The sequence below is a fragment of the Humulus lupulus genome, chromosome 7 (assembly GCF_963169125.1).
Source record: "Humulus lupulus chromosome 7, drHumLupu1.1, whole genome shotgun sequence".
Classification (NCBI taxonomy): Eukaryota; Viridiplantae; Streptophyta; class Magnoliopsida; order Rosales; family Cannabaceae; genus Humulus; species Humulus lupulus.
The window spans coordinates 25,353,617-25,368,940 of record NC_084799.1 but is presented as its reverse complement, the minus strand read 5'-3'; positions in this window follow the sequence as shown (position 1 = coordinate 25,368,940).

The window sequence follows — 15,324 nt, the reverse complement described above, 5'->3', positions numbered from 1 at the left end:
TTTAGCTTTAATAAAAAAACATAAACTTTGCCATACCGGGTCATACTCTTTCTATTTATGATAATGAAGTTTCCTTTAAAAAAATCACCAAAGAACCTTGACGAAATCTGGATAAGAATAAACATGGTGGGTAAAGAAAAAAAAAGAAGAAAAAGGATATCAAGGTAAGGAAGAGAGAGAAAAGAAGGAAAGGAAAGGAAAAAAAATATCTTAATTTCAATAATTTTCTTTATTATTATTTTATTTTAAAAGGGAAAATTTGTGGCATAAATAATTATGTACGTCAGTATGTAAATATTTTGGCAGCATAAATACTTGTCGTTACCATTTTGGTGCACACATTACTCCTTGGACTGTTAAGTGTATATTTGAGTCCACCTTTCGACACCTAATTGGATTAAAGTAATTTTAATTTATTAAATATATTAAAAATCATTAAAATAATTTTAAAATTAATTAAAAAACTAAAATTTAATTAAAATAAATTATAATTTGTAAATAAATTAAAATAAAATCTAAACATTAAATTTCAAACTTATCAAAACTCAAATTAATTTTTTTCCAATTTTCACTGATTAAAATTCTAACATCCAAGAAATAAACCAAAACATGAACATGAACAAAAACCAAAACTAAATCCAGAAGAACTTCCAGATATCCAAGTTCACATAGATGATCTGGAAGACTTGATAGAGAAAACTAAATCTAGAAAGAAAGACAAAAACACCAACAATATCAAAATCTTCACAAACACCAACATGAACACTCAAAACCCAGGTCTGATAGTCAAAAGATCAAACTCAAGAAAACCCCAGATCAATAAAAAAATCATAGCCAAAAGATTATAGAACTCCCTGCATCCTAGCCAAAAAATCAATCACAAATCTGACAGTAACTCCTTGCATCATAGCCAAAAAAATCAAAGCCAAAATCATCAAAAAATCATATCCATGGAGATCCAGCACAAATTCGTTCGTCTCCCAGTGAAATCCAACACCATTATCCCAAAGATGGAGGCTATGGATGGCAGTCGGACACATCAAACCCAGGCGAAGCCATGAAGGAAACCCATCAGATCTCGACTGACTCTCGACTTGCAGACGCACTCCCCCTGCAACTTCATTCGTCAGAGATGTTGTATCCATCTTTGTTCGTCGTCCCCGTCTTCCCGTGCACTATCTTCTCATCTTTCTCTTCTTCATATCGAGACTTCATAATTGTCTCTCGGTCGATGTCGTGTGTAGATGGAGAAAGGGAGAAGTCGACGTCGTTCAATGTCCTAGCAGCCCAGCTCGCATGTTCATTATCATGGGTCTTGGAGCAAGAGGACGATGGATTGGAGCAGGGTAGAGGAAATTTTCGTGGGTCTTGGAGATGAGCAAACTTTTTTTTTTAGATTTAGTTGTTAAGTTTTAATTAGTTAAATTTTACGTTTAAAATTTTGTATTAGTTAAATTTAAGTTTTTATTTTTTAATTGATTTATTTTAAATTTTTTATTATTTTAAATTATAGGATTTTTTAATATATTTAATAAATTAAAATTAATTTAATCCAATTTGGTGTCGACACGTGTCCCCTAATATACACTTACCAATCCAAGGAGTAACGTCTGCATCAAAATGGTAACGACATGTATTTATGCCGCCAAAAAATTTACATAGGTATTTAAGTGTAACAAACTAAACTACATAAGTATTTATGCCGCCAATTTCTCTTTTAAAAATGGTTTTTTATGAATATTTAAAAAAAATTTAAATAAAAAAATATTCACCTGGACCAATCAGAAGTCGACACGTAGGCGATTACCTGACATTTAACAGCCAGGTACATATGACTGCAAATAAATGTTAACGGAAGATATTTTTATCATGAAAAAATAAAAAATTAAGTATTTAAGTACTACAAAGTGATAAATTTAGCTATTTACATTACAAATTAATCTTTTAAGATATTATTTTTTTCTTACATTTGTTTTTTTTATTTTTTAAGTGATGGATTGAATTTTGTAAGTTTGGAGGATAAGATTTATTTATTTTTTTGTTCCTTTTCTATTGCTAAATAATATGTTTAATTGTGAAACTAGCTCAATGGACACCCTACAATGATGTGCGATGTGGTTATTTTTCTTCGCCTTATGGATTAGGGTCATTGTTCTTCTAAATAAATTAATAATTTTGAATATTTTTCATGTGGGACACCAAATCATAGGTGGTTCTCGCTATTTTTTTAGATCTCAAATGACTTTTATATTTTTTTCTTATTTTTTAATTAGCTCACTATTAGGACCAATTGGGATTGGATATGCTTGTTGTGATAACATATTGAAAATTATTTGATTTCATATTGGAACCAATTGGTCATTAATGGAGTAAGTTAGGGCTACACAATAGGCCCAAAACCCGACCCAACCTAACCCACTATGCCTTCTCAGCCCGTACCTGAAACATAACACAGTCGACTTTCCCGTAGATGAAACATGTTCAATTCAATTATAGTTTATATTAGGCTCATATATGAATATAATGATTTTCATTTCTTGAAACCCAAAAGTCATTATATTCACATAAATATGTATATATATATATCCTAACCATTTAGCCTTTACCCATCATTTCCTTCTATTACCTCGCGGCCTATCTCTTCCCTAGCCCTCACCTGGATGCAGAGGCATAGCTTTGCCTCCTCCCCTCACCCACATGCAGAGCTCCATTAATTTTCCTTTCCTATTGCTCCCACTTTCTCTATCTCAATCTCCACAAGCTAATCCCCACCCCACTGGCTTTTTTACTCAATTTGAGATTTTCCTTTCTCTCACGTAGTGTAATGCCCTGGATAATCAAGATTGTTACACTGTGTATTTAAAATAGTGATGAACTTTCTAAGCAAGTCGTTTGAATTCAAATGTGTGTTTAAAGACTAAGTCAAGGTCAAGTATTAAAAGTTTTGGTCAACAAAATGGTTATTTTTCATTAAAATATTAAGTTTATACACAGGATCCCCAAGTTCAATTTATGGACTTGTAAAAGACAATTAGAATATAATTTAGTCGTCCTAAGCTGAAAATCAGGGTTTGACCCTAGAACCTCTCAGGCTATCCTGACCGTGGCGATCGAGCAGGCCGCACATGTTGTAATGCCCTAAATTTCCTAATAAGGTTTAGGACCTTGATTAGAAGGCCGGGAGGGCCATAATTGATTTATTATGGTATTTAATGATTATATGCATGTTTATGTGAATTATATTAGTATATGATGGTGAATGCATGCATATGGGTTTATATTTTAATTGCAAGGACATTTTGGTAATTTGGCCATTGGGTGCATATTGTAATTTGTGAATGAGATTTCATTATTATGGAGATATATTCGAGCTGTTCGGCATGAGACGGTCATATCTATGGATTAGCGGTTTTGTCATAACAGGGTCAATTTTGGGGTAGTAGAAATGTTTATTTGGTGATAGATTGGGAGTATTTGAGATCAGGATGGAATTCTGGAAGTTTTGACAATAGTATCCTCGATGGTGTTTTCGGGACCCCGAGCACTAGGTTTTATTTGAGGTTACTTAAGCTTGAAGTAGCTTCCCAGATAAGAACGTATGTTAGAAAACCTCTTGTTCTCTCTCTCGATAGTCCGTTATACCATTTGAGCATTTTTGAGGAAATCTTGAGTTCTAGGAATCGGAATCAAGCGAGGGTCGAGACATAGCGATCCTAGGAAAGATTAGAAGCTTCTTAACAGAAGGATTTGACGGAAAACAACCCAATCAAAGGTAATCTAAGTTTGAAGTTTTAAGTTTTTAAAGTTTTTAAGCTTAGAATTGGACTTTGTGAATTGTTGAGTTTTTGGTTAGTTTGAACCTTGGGTTTTGAGGGTTTTGGAGTATTGGGAAGCTTGGGAACTTTGATTTGATGATTGGGGAATGTTTGGGTATGTTTTTGGAGGATTTGGAGTGCTTAAAACACGTTTGGGAATGGCCCAGGGTTGGGGGTCGCGGCCCTGTTCTTGAGCGCCGCGGCCCTAGTTCGATGAAGCAGGTGTCAGGAAATTGGCCTTGCTGGACGTCGCGGCCCTTGCCTCAGAGAACCCTGGGGGCCGCGGCTCAAGGTACTAGGGTCGCAGCCCTTGCCCTGTTTTCACCCCGTTTGCTCGTTTTGACCCTGGGAACTTAGCCGTGGGCCTTGGGAGTGTCCCTACTACTTGGATTAGTTTGGATTGATCTCTTGGAGGCTAGATATTGGTTTGAAAACCTTTTATTATCGTGTTATTGATGGTGTTCCATATTTGGTTATGACTAGGTGATCGCTAAGGGACTAAAAGTTGATCGTTCTCAACGGTCGTTCTTTAAATCATTCTAGCTCGACTTTAAGGTAAGAAAACTGCACCCCATGTGTGACATGCATGGCTATGATCGATGCATGTTGGATGTTTAAATGTAAAATTGATAGCATAATGAATGCTTGGCAATCTTGCCCATTTGCATATGATTATTGTTGAGGCATGCTGGATGACTAAGTGTGATGTATGTGATGCACGAGAAACATGTGATTAGGGCATGCCATGAATGATGAGTATGAGACTGGTCAGAGCTTGAGTCTCTGTGTTTGTGCATGATCATAATTATGCTAGCAACTGTTAAGTAAGCATGCTGAATGCCCTTCTTGTGGATAATTGGCATATGATACACATTGATAGCATTGCTTACTTGTGCATGGTACTAACTAATTAGTCAGAATTGGCAAAGGTGTTAGTATCAACTGTGAAGCTGTGACTCATTAGTCAGGTTCGGCAGTGGTACTGGGCACTGGTCACACAGGGCTGACTCATTAGTCAGAATTGGCAAAGGTGTTAGTATCAACTGTGAAGCTGTGACTCACTAGTCAGGTTCGGCAGTGGTACTGGGCACTGGTCACATTGCACTAACTCACTAGTCAAAACGACCCTAGTGTAATTAGTGCAAGCTATGTCGATTAGACCTAATCGACCTTCTGCATTGAATGACTCAAAGAGTATTAATGCAGGACTGACCTCAAGTTTGATGAATATAAACAAGCGTTTATCTAGCCAAAGGCTAGTCATCTAGAGTCAGGGCCAGCGAGCCCCGTGACTGTTAGGTCACATGGCTATGGGTACCGGCCCCTTAGTGACATGCTTGTCAGTCACTCACTTGATAAGAGCCATTGCAGGAAAGCCTAGGTAACGGTGTCGTTACATGGCTATGGGCACTGGGCCCCTAGTGACTTGGTTGTCAGTCGCTCAGCATGGTTTACCAGAACCTCAAGTGATATTCACTCATCTGATCAGAGCTATGAGCTCTGTATGATCATTTTGATCATCATATGCATGGCTTGGGCATTGAGGCCCCTAGTGACTTGCTTGTTGGTCACTCAGCATGGTTTATCGGAACCTATAGTGTTACGACACTCATCTGATTAGGATTGACTTGATAGTCCTCAAATCAGAAGGCCAGGATTTCTTATCCTGGATACCCCAGCATTTGTTTGAATTCATTTGCATGCTGAGTAGAGCTATGATTGCTAGGCATGCCAAATATGATTTGATATCATGATATGACTGTTTATGAGCATATGAGTTTTCTTGCTGGGCTTCGGCTCACGGGTGCTTTGTGGTGCAGGTAAAGGCAAAAGGAAGCTGGACCATCCTTGAGTTGGAGAGCTTAGGTGATGACGTGTACATATGCAGCTGCTCGACCAATACTTGGGCGAGGTTTGAAAGAGGAACTAGGGTTAAACCCTGTTTTTCCGCTTAGAACGGCCTGTTGTAAATATTCTTTTGTAATAGACTCTTAAATTATATTTTTGGGATCCCAATGTATATATTAAACTTTCTAGTGAAACGTTACATCTCAACCGAAATTTTTAATCCCTAAACCTAATCACACTTAGTTACACGTTTATGGCCACTTGACTCGATTAGCGAGTTTAGCACTGTTTGTAATGTGCACTGTAGCGGTCCCTGGAGTTGGGGCGTTACACATGTACACACCGCCCCTGAAGTTCTCCAACTCATGGCTGGTCCCACTATCCCTTTCCTTACCTGCACCACGTAGCACCTGTGAGCCAAGGCTCAGCAAGAAAATGTAAACCATTATGCACAACAAGGCAACAGTATAAAAGCAGTAAATATAAATCATCAAACTCAATTAACAATAGGTTCTAAATAACTAACCAACAGTATTATTCAACTCAGTCAAATATGTAAACCAAACTCATCAATTAATAATAACGATTAAGTGTGAACCACACTTCTGTTTATGGTAAAATATCCAGGCTCGACGCCCTTAGGTTGAGTTCCCTGGCCTCTTAGCCGACCTTGGCACCCTTAGGTTGGGCTACGTCCCGCATGCTTGTTATCGGTCCCCGGCACCCTTAGGCCGGCCTGCAAACATATATATTCTCAAATACACAATACATAGCAAGTAATCAATGGCAACGTATACATGCATGCCCATCCAGATATTCTCAATTATAGATATGCTCATATTCATAATATATTCATGTTAGGGGGTTTAATCCCCAACCACAACTCAGGTGCAGTTTTCTTACCTCAGGTCCTGAGCAGCGAGCGTATGACAGCCCCAAGCACGATCCCTAACCCTGAGCCCTTGCGGTATAACATAGTCACAATGCGATAGTGGATAACCATTAAGACCCTAAACCAATTAAAAGCTTTGGAATAATATACGAGCCTCCGGGACTTAGATTTCCACTAAACTGGGTAGTAGAAATCGTTCTGAGCGCTTAAGTTTAAGTCCCCGAGCCTAAAAAATTTTTTTGGTTAGGGCTACCTAGGTGGGCCGCGATCTGGCTTTGGGGGTCGTGGCGCACCCCCTGGTCAGAGGCGCCAGCCCCCAATCCCTACAGGCATGCGGGTCACGACCTGACCCTGAGGGTCGCAACGCCTATGAGACAGAAAGCCCCCCAGGCTCCCGGGGCCACGCGACGCCCATGAACAGGGTCGCAGCGCGCCCCCGCAAACCCAGCTTCTTTCAGCGTTTTCTTCAGGCTAAACCTTCCAAAATTCAACCTAGACCCAACCTAAAACTAGATTTAAGCTTCTTAAATGTTCCCAAACATCATAAAAAACATAACCACACTAAAATCTAGGCCAAAACTCCTTCACAACCCAAAATACATCTCTTGAACTCAAAACTTAAGAACACCAAAATAAGCAAATCAAACCATAATCAACAGCAGGAATTGAAGCTTACCTCCTTGATAATCATGACCCCTGAACTGAACCTCAATCAATCCCAGCTCCAGCCATCAATTTCTTAAGCCTTCAGCCACTAATTCCCCCTAGCTTCCTCAAGGATTCCTCTAGCTTCAATACACACCAAAGGGAGAGAGAGAGAATCGTGAGATTAAGAGAAAGAGAGCTGGGGAGTGTTCTGTTATGTTCTAGTCAAAGCCTAATACTTTCCATCTATATCTCTAAATTAAAATGACCAACATACCCTTTATACTAACCCAGAGCAAGTATGAGCTTATACATATGGGGTGTACAGGTACATAATTTAACACAGGCAATAAGAGCACGAGTTAAGCCGACCAAGTATGAGCCCCGATTCACAAAAATGGGGGCCTTCCAAGAGGAGATGGCGTAATTCAGCACTCGGCAAGAGTCATTTGCTGAAGAGATGGCCAGGCAGAAGGCTGAATTTGAGCAGCAAAGACGAGAGATGGATGCCAGAAGCGAAGAGATCAGACGACGGCAGGAAGAGGCTGATCGGCAACACCGCGAGGCTGCACTTGCTCTGGAAGCGGCAACGCAGCTGACCCAGGCATACCATTTACATATGGGGTGCACTGGTACATAATTTAACACAGGCAATAAGAGCACGAGTTAAGATATTTGTTTTAAGGCTGACTTGTAAATTTTGAAGTAAAAAAATGTCATTGAGCTAACTTGTTTAACAAAGCTTAAGTAACTTGGAATTTTTCAAAATTTCAAGTTAAAAGCAAATATTCATGTGACAATAAACATTATGCTCATAAAATGTTAGAGCAATAAGAGTGTGAGAAAGCATACTTAGTAGGGACTTATGAAATGTCTAGAATTTCTAAGTTAGAAAACTAAGTACTCATGTGAAAATATAAGGTATACATAAGAGTGACTTTACTATTCACAAAAAACTTATAATTTTTTAAGTCTAAATAGACTTAGAATGTTTCAAGTTAGCAAAAATAAAAGTAAAGTATACATACCAATAGATCGGCCGTACGAGCAAAGTATAATAAGAAGATAGTTGAGATAAGTGTCTACTAGTCGAATAAGATACTCTTTGGCCGGCTAAAGTATGATCACTAGTCTGGTAAACTGTTAACGGGTTGATCAACACCATCCTCGACATCGGTGACGTCCTCTGGTCAGAATGATAAAGTAGGAGAAAAAGGCATAACACCAGCAGGATTGGCTGCCTCCTCATCGGCCTTTGCCTCGCATTTGGCAAGTTCTTCTGCCCTGGCCTCCTCTGAGAGAAAGTCGAGGTTGAGGGGCTTGTTCAACTTCCATACCTGGTAGAAGCAGTTGAAACAAATCTCTTCATAGCGAGCAACATCGGCTTCCTTTTCTCGCTTTAGCTCCTCGTTCTCACAAGTCATTTTCTCCAGCTGATCAGTCAACACCTTGTTGGTTTGGATTTGTTTCTCTTAGAGATCCATCCCGCTCGGCGATGGTCTTCTCCGCCTGCTCGACCTTGGATCGAAGATCCCCTTCGGATGTAGTTAAAGCTTCAATCTTGGCTTGGGCTTCCACCAGCTGATCATTTAAGACTTTGATCAACTCCTTATAGTCTACTGCTCGGTGCTGAGCATGACTGATGGTGACAAGTGACTGAAATGGATAATAGAGAGTTACTTAAAGTAAAAGTAATTAATAACAAAATGGGATGTCTTGAGGATAAAATACTTACACTCATTAGTTGGGCAAGACCCCTTTGCAGGACAACTTCAACACTGAGCCGAGGCAAAGACTCAAAGGTTTGAGTAGTTGAAGCATGGTGTAGAGTCTGGTCAAGCAATTCCTTCCCAATATCACTAGCAATGCAAAGGGACTCACTTAAGCCAGCCGAGCGGGTAGGTGTTAAACTAGCAGAAGGAGGAATCAATGAAGGAGTCAGTTGTGGGATGGTGATAGGTTGGTCAGGTAATCTCCCCTGACTGGTCGGTATTGTCTTCGCAACTTTGCTCAAAGGGTTTGAGCTACTACCCTCCCCAGGTTTCCTCTTTTGGGCAGTGGAAGTGTTGAATTGTCTGAACATATCTGGATCTGCAAAAAAGAGTGAAGCACAAGACTTGTTAGTAAAAATGGGAGACAATATAAAAGTAAATGAAAATTTTACTATTACCACATAACTCTACAGATTTAATACAATCAGTCTTGAAGGAAGTTATTTATATCAAAACACCAAACTATGGTTACTGATTAGCAGAAACACCTGAGTTTAGAATTTGATCAAGAAAGTCGTCCTCTTCTTCAGATGACGAGCTGACATTCTATCAAGCTCAAGGGTTTCTCCTTTCCCAGGCTTTGTAGGAATGGCACGTCTACGATGGTCCTCTGGAAGGGGTTCCCTAATAATAAGGTCACCTGGTCAGCGTAAGTAGGGAGATGGTTCAGGAGAGAACTTATTAGTCACTACTTCAGTGTCAGCATTTGACTGGTCAGTTGTGTGTTCTTCTTCAGTAGTGCTATCTTCTATGATGTTTTGATTGCTTGGTAAAAGCCCCACCAGCTGAAGATTGTCCACAGTCACCAACCCTTTGACATTTTTCTCTTCGGTAGACATACTAGCAAGTTCCTCTGCCCGGGAATGCATTTCCCTAGTTGGTAGGGGTTGATGGAAAGGGCCTGCATGTGTTGAAAGCCAAATTTTTGGCCTTAATGTCTGAAGTAAGAAAATACTCTATGTAGTATTTTATGGGATTCGATTTATCCGCGATACCATGGAGGTATGTAATCCCTTTATGCCTATGGAAGAGGTGGAAAAAACCTGTATTCTTATGGCTTGGGTTAGTCCTAAGGTCGAAAAGGTAATGTGCTTCATCAGGAGTTGGTGGCTCCCAACCTTGAAGGTAATAAAGAATATATAAAGCAGATAATGCCTGAATCCCATTAGGAGCTATCAGGAAATGAGAGACATTGAAATAATCTGCTACTGACCGGAAAAAGGGGTGCAGTGGAATGGTAGCTCCTGCAAAAACATGGTATCTGGACCAGACGCAATAGGGTCCACCAGGCTTGTTAGCTCTCTGATGAGGTCGCGGGCATATCACGTTTGCTCCTTCAAGGCCTGAAGCCTGAATGTGTTTATTGAACATGTTGGAGTTAAGTTAAGACTGTTTGGCTATGAACCAAGAAGGGGGTTCGTCTTCGTCTTTTCTTGGTTTTAGAACAGCTGCTTGCTGAATCTCAGTTGTAAATTTCTAGATAGTCTTTCTCCGGGGTTTGCTAGCTTTTGGACCTGTCGCAACGGTCTTGAAGAAGCTGTAGTTTGGGCTTCACCACGTTCCACTACCTTCTGTGTCGCTCTACAAGCCACTTGAGGATCTTATTCTTGAGGAAGTCGATTGGATCTTTTCACCCTCATTGGCAAATGCTGAAGTTGTTGATTGAGAAACTGTTCTTTGTGGAGGAAGTATAAAGACGACCGGGGAAGGATTTTCTTAAGGTGACGAAGGTGGTCTTCGGGAGTACGACTGCTAGGAGATTTGGATGAAGAGTCACTACTTTGAGGAGTGTCGCTTGATTTGGGAAGTGAAGAGTCAGAGTTTGTATGGTTGTCACCTCCCTTGTAGTCAAAGGGATTCATCTACAAAAAAAAAAGTATGGGGAGGTGAGTGAACCACACAAACATAAATCAATTAGTGCAAAGGAAAAATATTTATTTACTACTTAGAAAATATTTTACTGGGTAGTAAAAATATTTTCTACTCCCCAGAATAAACATGTATGAGGGCAAGAGTCATAATCAAAAATTTTGTTTTGGTGCCTAAGGCTTGGGAGCATTGATGGCCGAGCGAATGGCGTGATGTCCGAGCGGATCCGTGCGGTGTCCAAGCGGATGGCACGGCGTGTCCGAGCAGATGGCGTGATGGCCGAGCGGATTCCGTGATGCTCGAGTGGTCCATGTGGTGTCCGATCGGATGGCGTGCGTGTGTCCGAGCAGATGCCGTGATGCCCGAGTGGTCCGCATGGCGTCCGGGCAGATGGCGCGGCATGGCCGAGCAGATGCCGTGATCCCCGAGTGGTCCACGTGGTGTCCGATCGGATGGCGCGCGTGTGTCCGAGCAAATGGCATGATGATTGAATGAATGGGGGGTGCGCCCAATCGGCTGGCGTATCATCCGAGCGGATGTGAGTGTACCCGATCGGCTGGGTGATCGTCCGAATGGATGTAGGTGCACCCGATCGGTTGGGTGATGGTCCGAGCGGATACGGTGGTTCCCCCGAGTGGTTCTTGTGGTGTCTGAGATATTAGGCCAGGCATCCGAGCAGTTTGTGTAGAAAGGCCGATCGGTCATACACATGCATCCCTAATAATCTAGTTCCGAGGAGCTAGACTTTACTACTAATCATGTGAGAATTTAAAGGCCAGAAACAGTAATAGGATCTGAAAAGTCCATAAATCTCAAAGGCTTGAGGCACAAACATGTTCTTCCATTTATAGGACACTACAACAAGATCAAAAGGTGGGCTTTGAAAATTTCATAAGGTTCTAGGGATTTCATATGCTCATCAAATACCCATAAACCCAAATATGCAATGCGGAGTGAAAAATTATTTTTTCTTCAAATTTTCATGAAATTGGAGACAAAATTGATTTACCCATAGCCTAACCTACATCAAAACAGCCACAAATTGCATCATTCACCAAAGATTCATACACAAATCCAAGAGTGTATTCTAAAAGGGGTTTCGACATATACAAGGGTTTAACAAGCTTTTATGTGAATTTTAGAGTTTAAAAAAAAAACTTACAAATGGAGACGAGGAAGAAGAGCTTACCCAAATATCTTGAAGAGGTGTTGATTTCTTGAAGATTCCTTGGGTTTGCTTGAAGAATATTGGAGCCCTTCTTGGAGTTCTTGGAAGTTTTCGGCCAAGAGGAGAGGAAATCTTGAAGGTTTCGGCCAAGGAAAAAATGGGAAGTTTGTGAGCCTATTTTTTGCTTATGAATTGAGAGCACTTATTGGACTATTTAAAGGAAAATAGTGGAAATTTTCACTTACCCTTAGACTCTTGAAATTCTTTTTGCTATTCTCTTCCCCGCGATTGGGAGTAGTTAACTACAATGATCGTGGTCTGGTAAGATGTCGTGGTTTGTTTGCAAAGGCGGGAGAATGTGTAAAGTCAGTTTTCTCTTTTTTTATGTCGTCGGCAGTTGAGAAAAACTTTATTATGTGAGTATATCATATAATAAACTTGGGGGCAAATTTTATCCCCAAAATTTGAATACGATGACGTGGCAATAAAGGTGACAAGTGGCAATAAATGGCTAGGTCAAAGGTTTGAGATTAATCTTGTGATATTACTGACATGAAAATTATTTATCTGGTTTGGAAGTGATCTGACCGACCTGGTAGAATTTTTGTCTGACCGGTAAAGATTTTTGACTGACCAGTCATCTGTTTTGACTGACCAGTCAGTTGTTTTGGCCAACCAGTCATCTGTTTTGGCTGAACAGTCAGTCGTTTTGGCCGACCAGTCGTTCGTTTTGGCCGACCAGTCATCTTGGAGTCAAGTGTATCCGGTCAGTTAAAAGTTTTGCCTAACCGGAAGGGTGTTTTGGACGACTAGTCCCACTTCAAGGAGTGAAGTTGGCCGACTAGACAGATCATCATTATGCAGTGAAATTTCAGTAACGACTTCAGCTAGAATTAGTCGTACCCACAGTAGGAATCTCTCAGATTATCCCAAAGAAATCGCATATTGTCGTATTTTAAATTTTATTATTAATTAAATATTGGTGAAAGCAGCTGAAATATCCCGATTATGAGGGATTTCGATTTGTACGATCCTGAGCCTATAAATAAAGAGCTCATGGCATCATTGAAGGGATTCGAATTCTGATTTTTATGAGAGAGCATTTGTATTCTGAGAAAAATCTTGTATTTTCTTGCATTTACACTTAAGAAACTCAGTTGACACAGGTTCATTTGATCTTGAGTGCAGATCTATATATCAAACTCTAAGTGGATTAGGCTATTACCAACATATTGGGGCTGAACCACTATAAAATTATCAGTGTCGTATTTTCTCTTGAAGGTTTATTGTAGTTTTGACGTCTACTCGTCGTTGGCCAAAATCGTGGTCAACAATGCCCTCCTAGCACGCAAATCAAGGCACTAAACCTTATTAGCATGTTTGGGACGTTACACATAGAGTTCCACTTCACCCTTACCTAGGAGTGTTTATCCAATACAATCCACATTATTTTGCTTATAATCAGTATAAATTGGTTTCTTTTACAGGTGAAAGTGTATCCAATCTGCACAAGTACAAATTTCAGATTTTTTTATTCCAATCCATTCTACATAAGTGCGGATATCCGTACTTTACGAATTGGATTGGATTGGATAAGGTATTTTCTGAACACGCCTACCTTCGACCCCACAGTTTCGTCGTTCACTCCATACCCGACAAAGTCTCTGATTTTCCATATGATTTTCAATATTGTACTAAATATTTTGAATACGAGTTGGTTTTGGACTCAATATTATTCTAATGTTTATGTGATTTTTAGGATTTTTGAGATTTTGGGGGCTGTGTTTGCATCTGTTGTACTCCACTTATTACATTATTTAGGATTTCGAATTTCACCTGATTACAACTGACAAGAATCGTGAGGTTCCATCTAAAAAGCAATTGTTGATTAATGGAGTTACTCATGTTCTTATTGATGACTCAATATTCTTATAATTGTTCTATGTGAGACACTATACAACAATATCCCCTCTCAAGATGGTGGCAATTTTTTGCTCACCATTCTTGAATCACCAAATCACAAGTGACATTTCTTAGCTCGCTTATTTTTTGGATATCAAGTGTCTTTTTGCACTATGCGGATCTCGCGCTCATCTCAAGTGTCTTGTTGCACTATGTAGATCTCATGCCACTTACTTTTTTTTTTAATTCAACTCACTATTTGAATCGGTGTGAATCGAATGCCCGCTAGGAATATGACTCTTGATAATTGTTAGATATAATATAGTAGAGAAGAACGAAATATTAATATATTTAATTGAAGAACAGAAATACAAAAAAAAAAATACATTATAAAGAATAAACCAAAGCTGAGGCACACGAAACGCTTTCCTTAAAGCAGATTTGCCCCCTCTACCTGAATGGTGCTAGAGGATTCGTGAGCAACCACTTCCCAAGATACAACAGCTATCAAGCAGGACGAATGCACCACTGTGTCTGCTTAGGCGAACTCGAAACAAACCTTCTCTCTATCACCAGAAATTACTACACAGACTTAAAGAGAAAAAAGAAAAAAAAAACTAAGTGTGTGATGCTCTGTAACAGTGTCCAAGAATGAGAGGAGAAGCCTCCTTTTATAGGCTTCATGGAGAGTTGAAAATGTGGGTGAATCAAGTGCATTAATGCCCAAATATCCAACAAATCTGGTATCTTAATATCTAAAAATCAATCAGAATTAATTACCCTTATTCTGGTAATATCAGTAGTTACCCAAAGTGAATTTCTGATGACCAATCAGAATTAATCACACTTATTCTGGTAATATCAGTTGTTATCCAAAGTGATTTTCTGACAGTCAATCAGAATTAATTACACATTATTCTGATATCTTAATTTTGACCAAAGTGATTTGCCAAAATCAATCAGAATAAATCACACAATATTTAGATAATATCATTACCATTTTAGGCATCAATTTCTCATTCGCTCAATTTTTTCCAACAATCCCCCACATGAATGAAATTGATCGTTAAGAAACAAAGACTCGACACAACAAGGTGATAGAGTTCTCTAATTAATACATGCATAGGATAGGTGGGTGTTAGCCTTTGAACCTTCCCTTGTGAGAATATATTTACTTTACTAACTAATCAGTAGATGTGATGTCTTTGAACTGTTCTGTCATTTGTGTAAACGATGATATATCGCACACAGATATCTTTCTGGCATAGTTTCGGTTCTCATGGTTATGTTCATTTTGGCCGTGAACATCTGCCTAGTTCTGTGAGAGGTTTTAGAGAATTGAGCCCCCACAATTCTCCTTCGAAGCAGCCCCACTTCTCTCTCACATAGGTGACCTCTTATCTAAGAGCAATC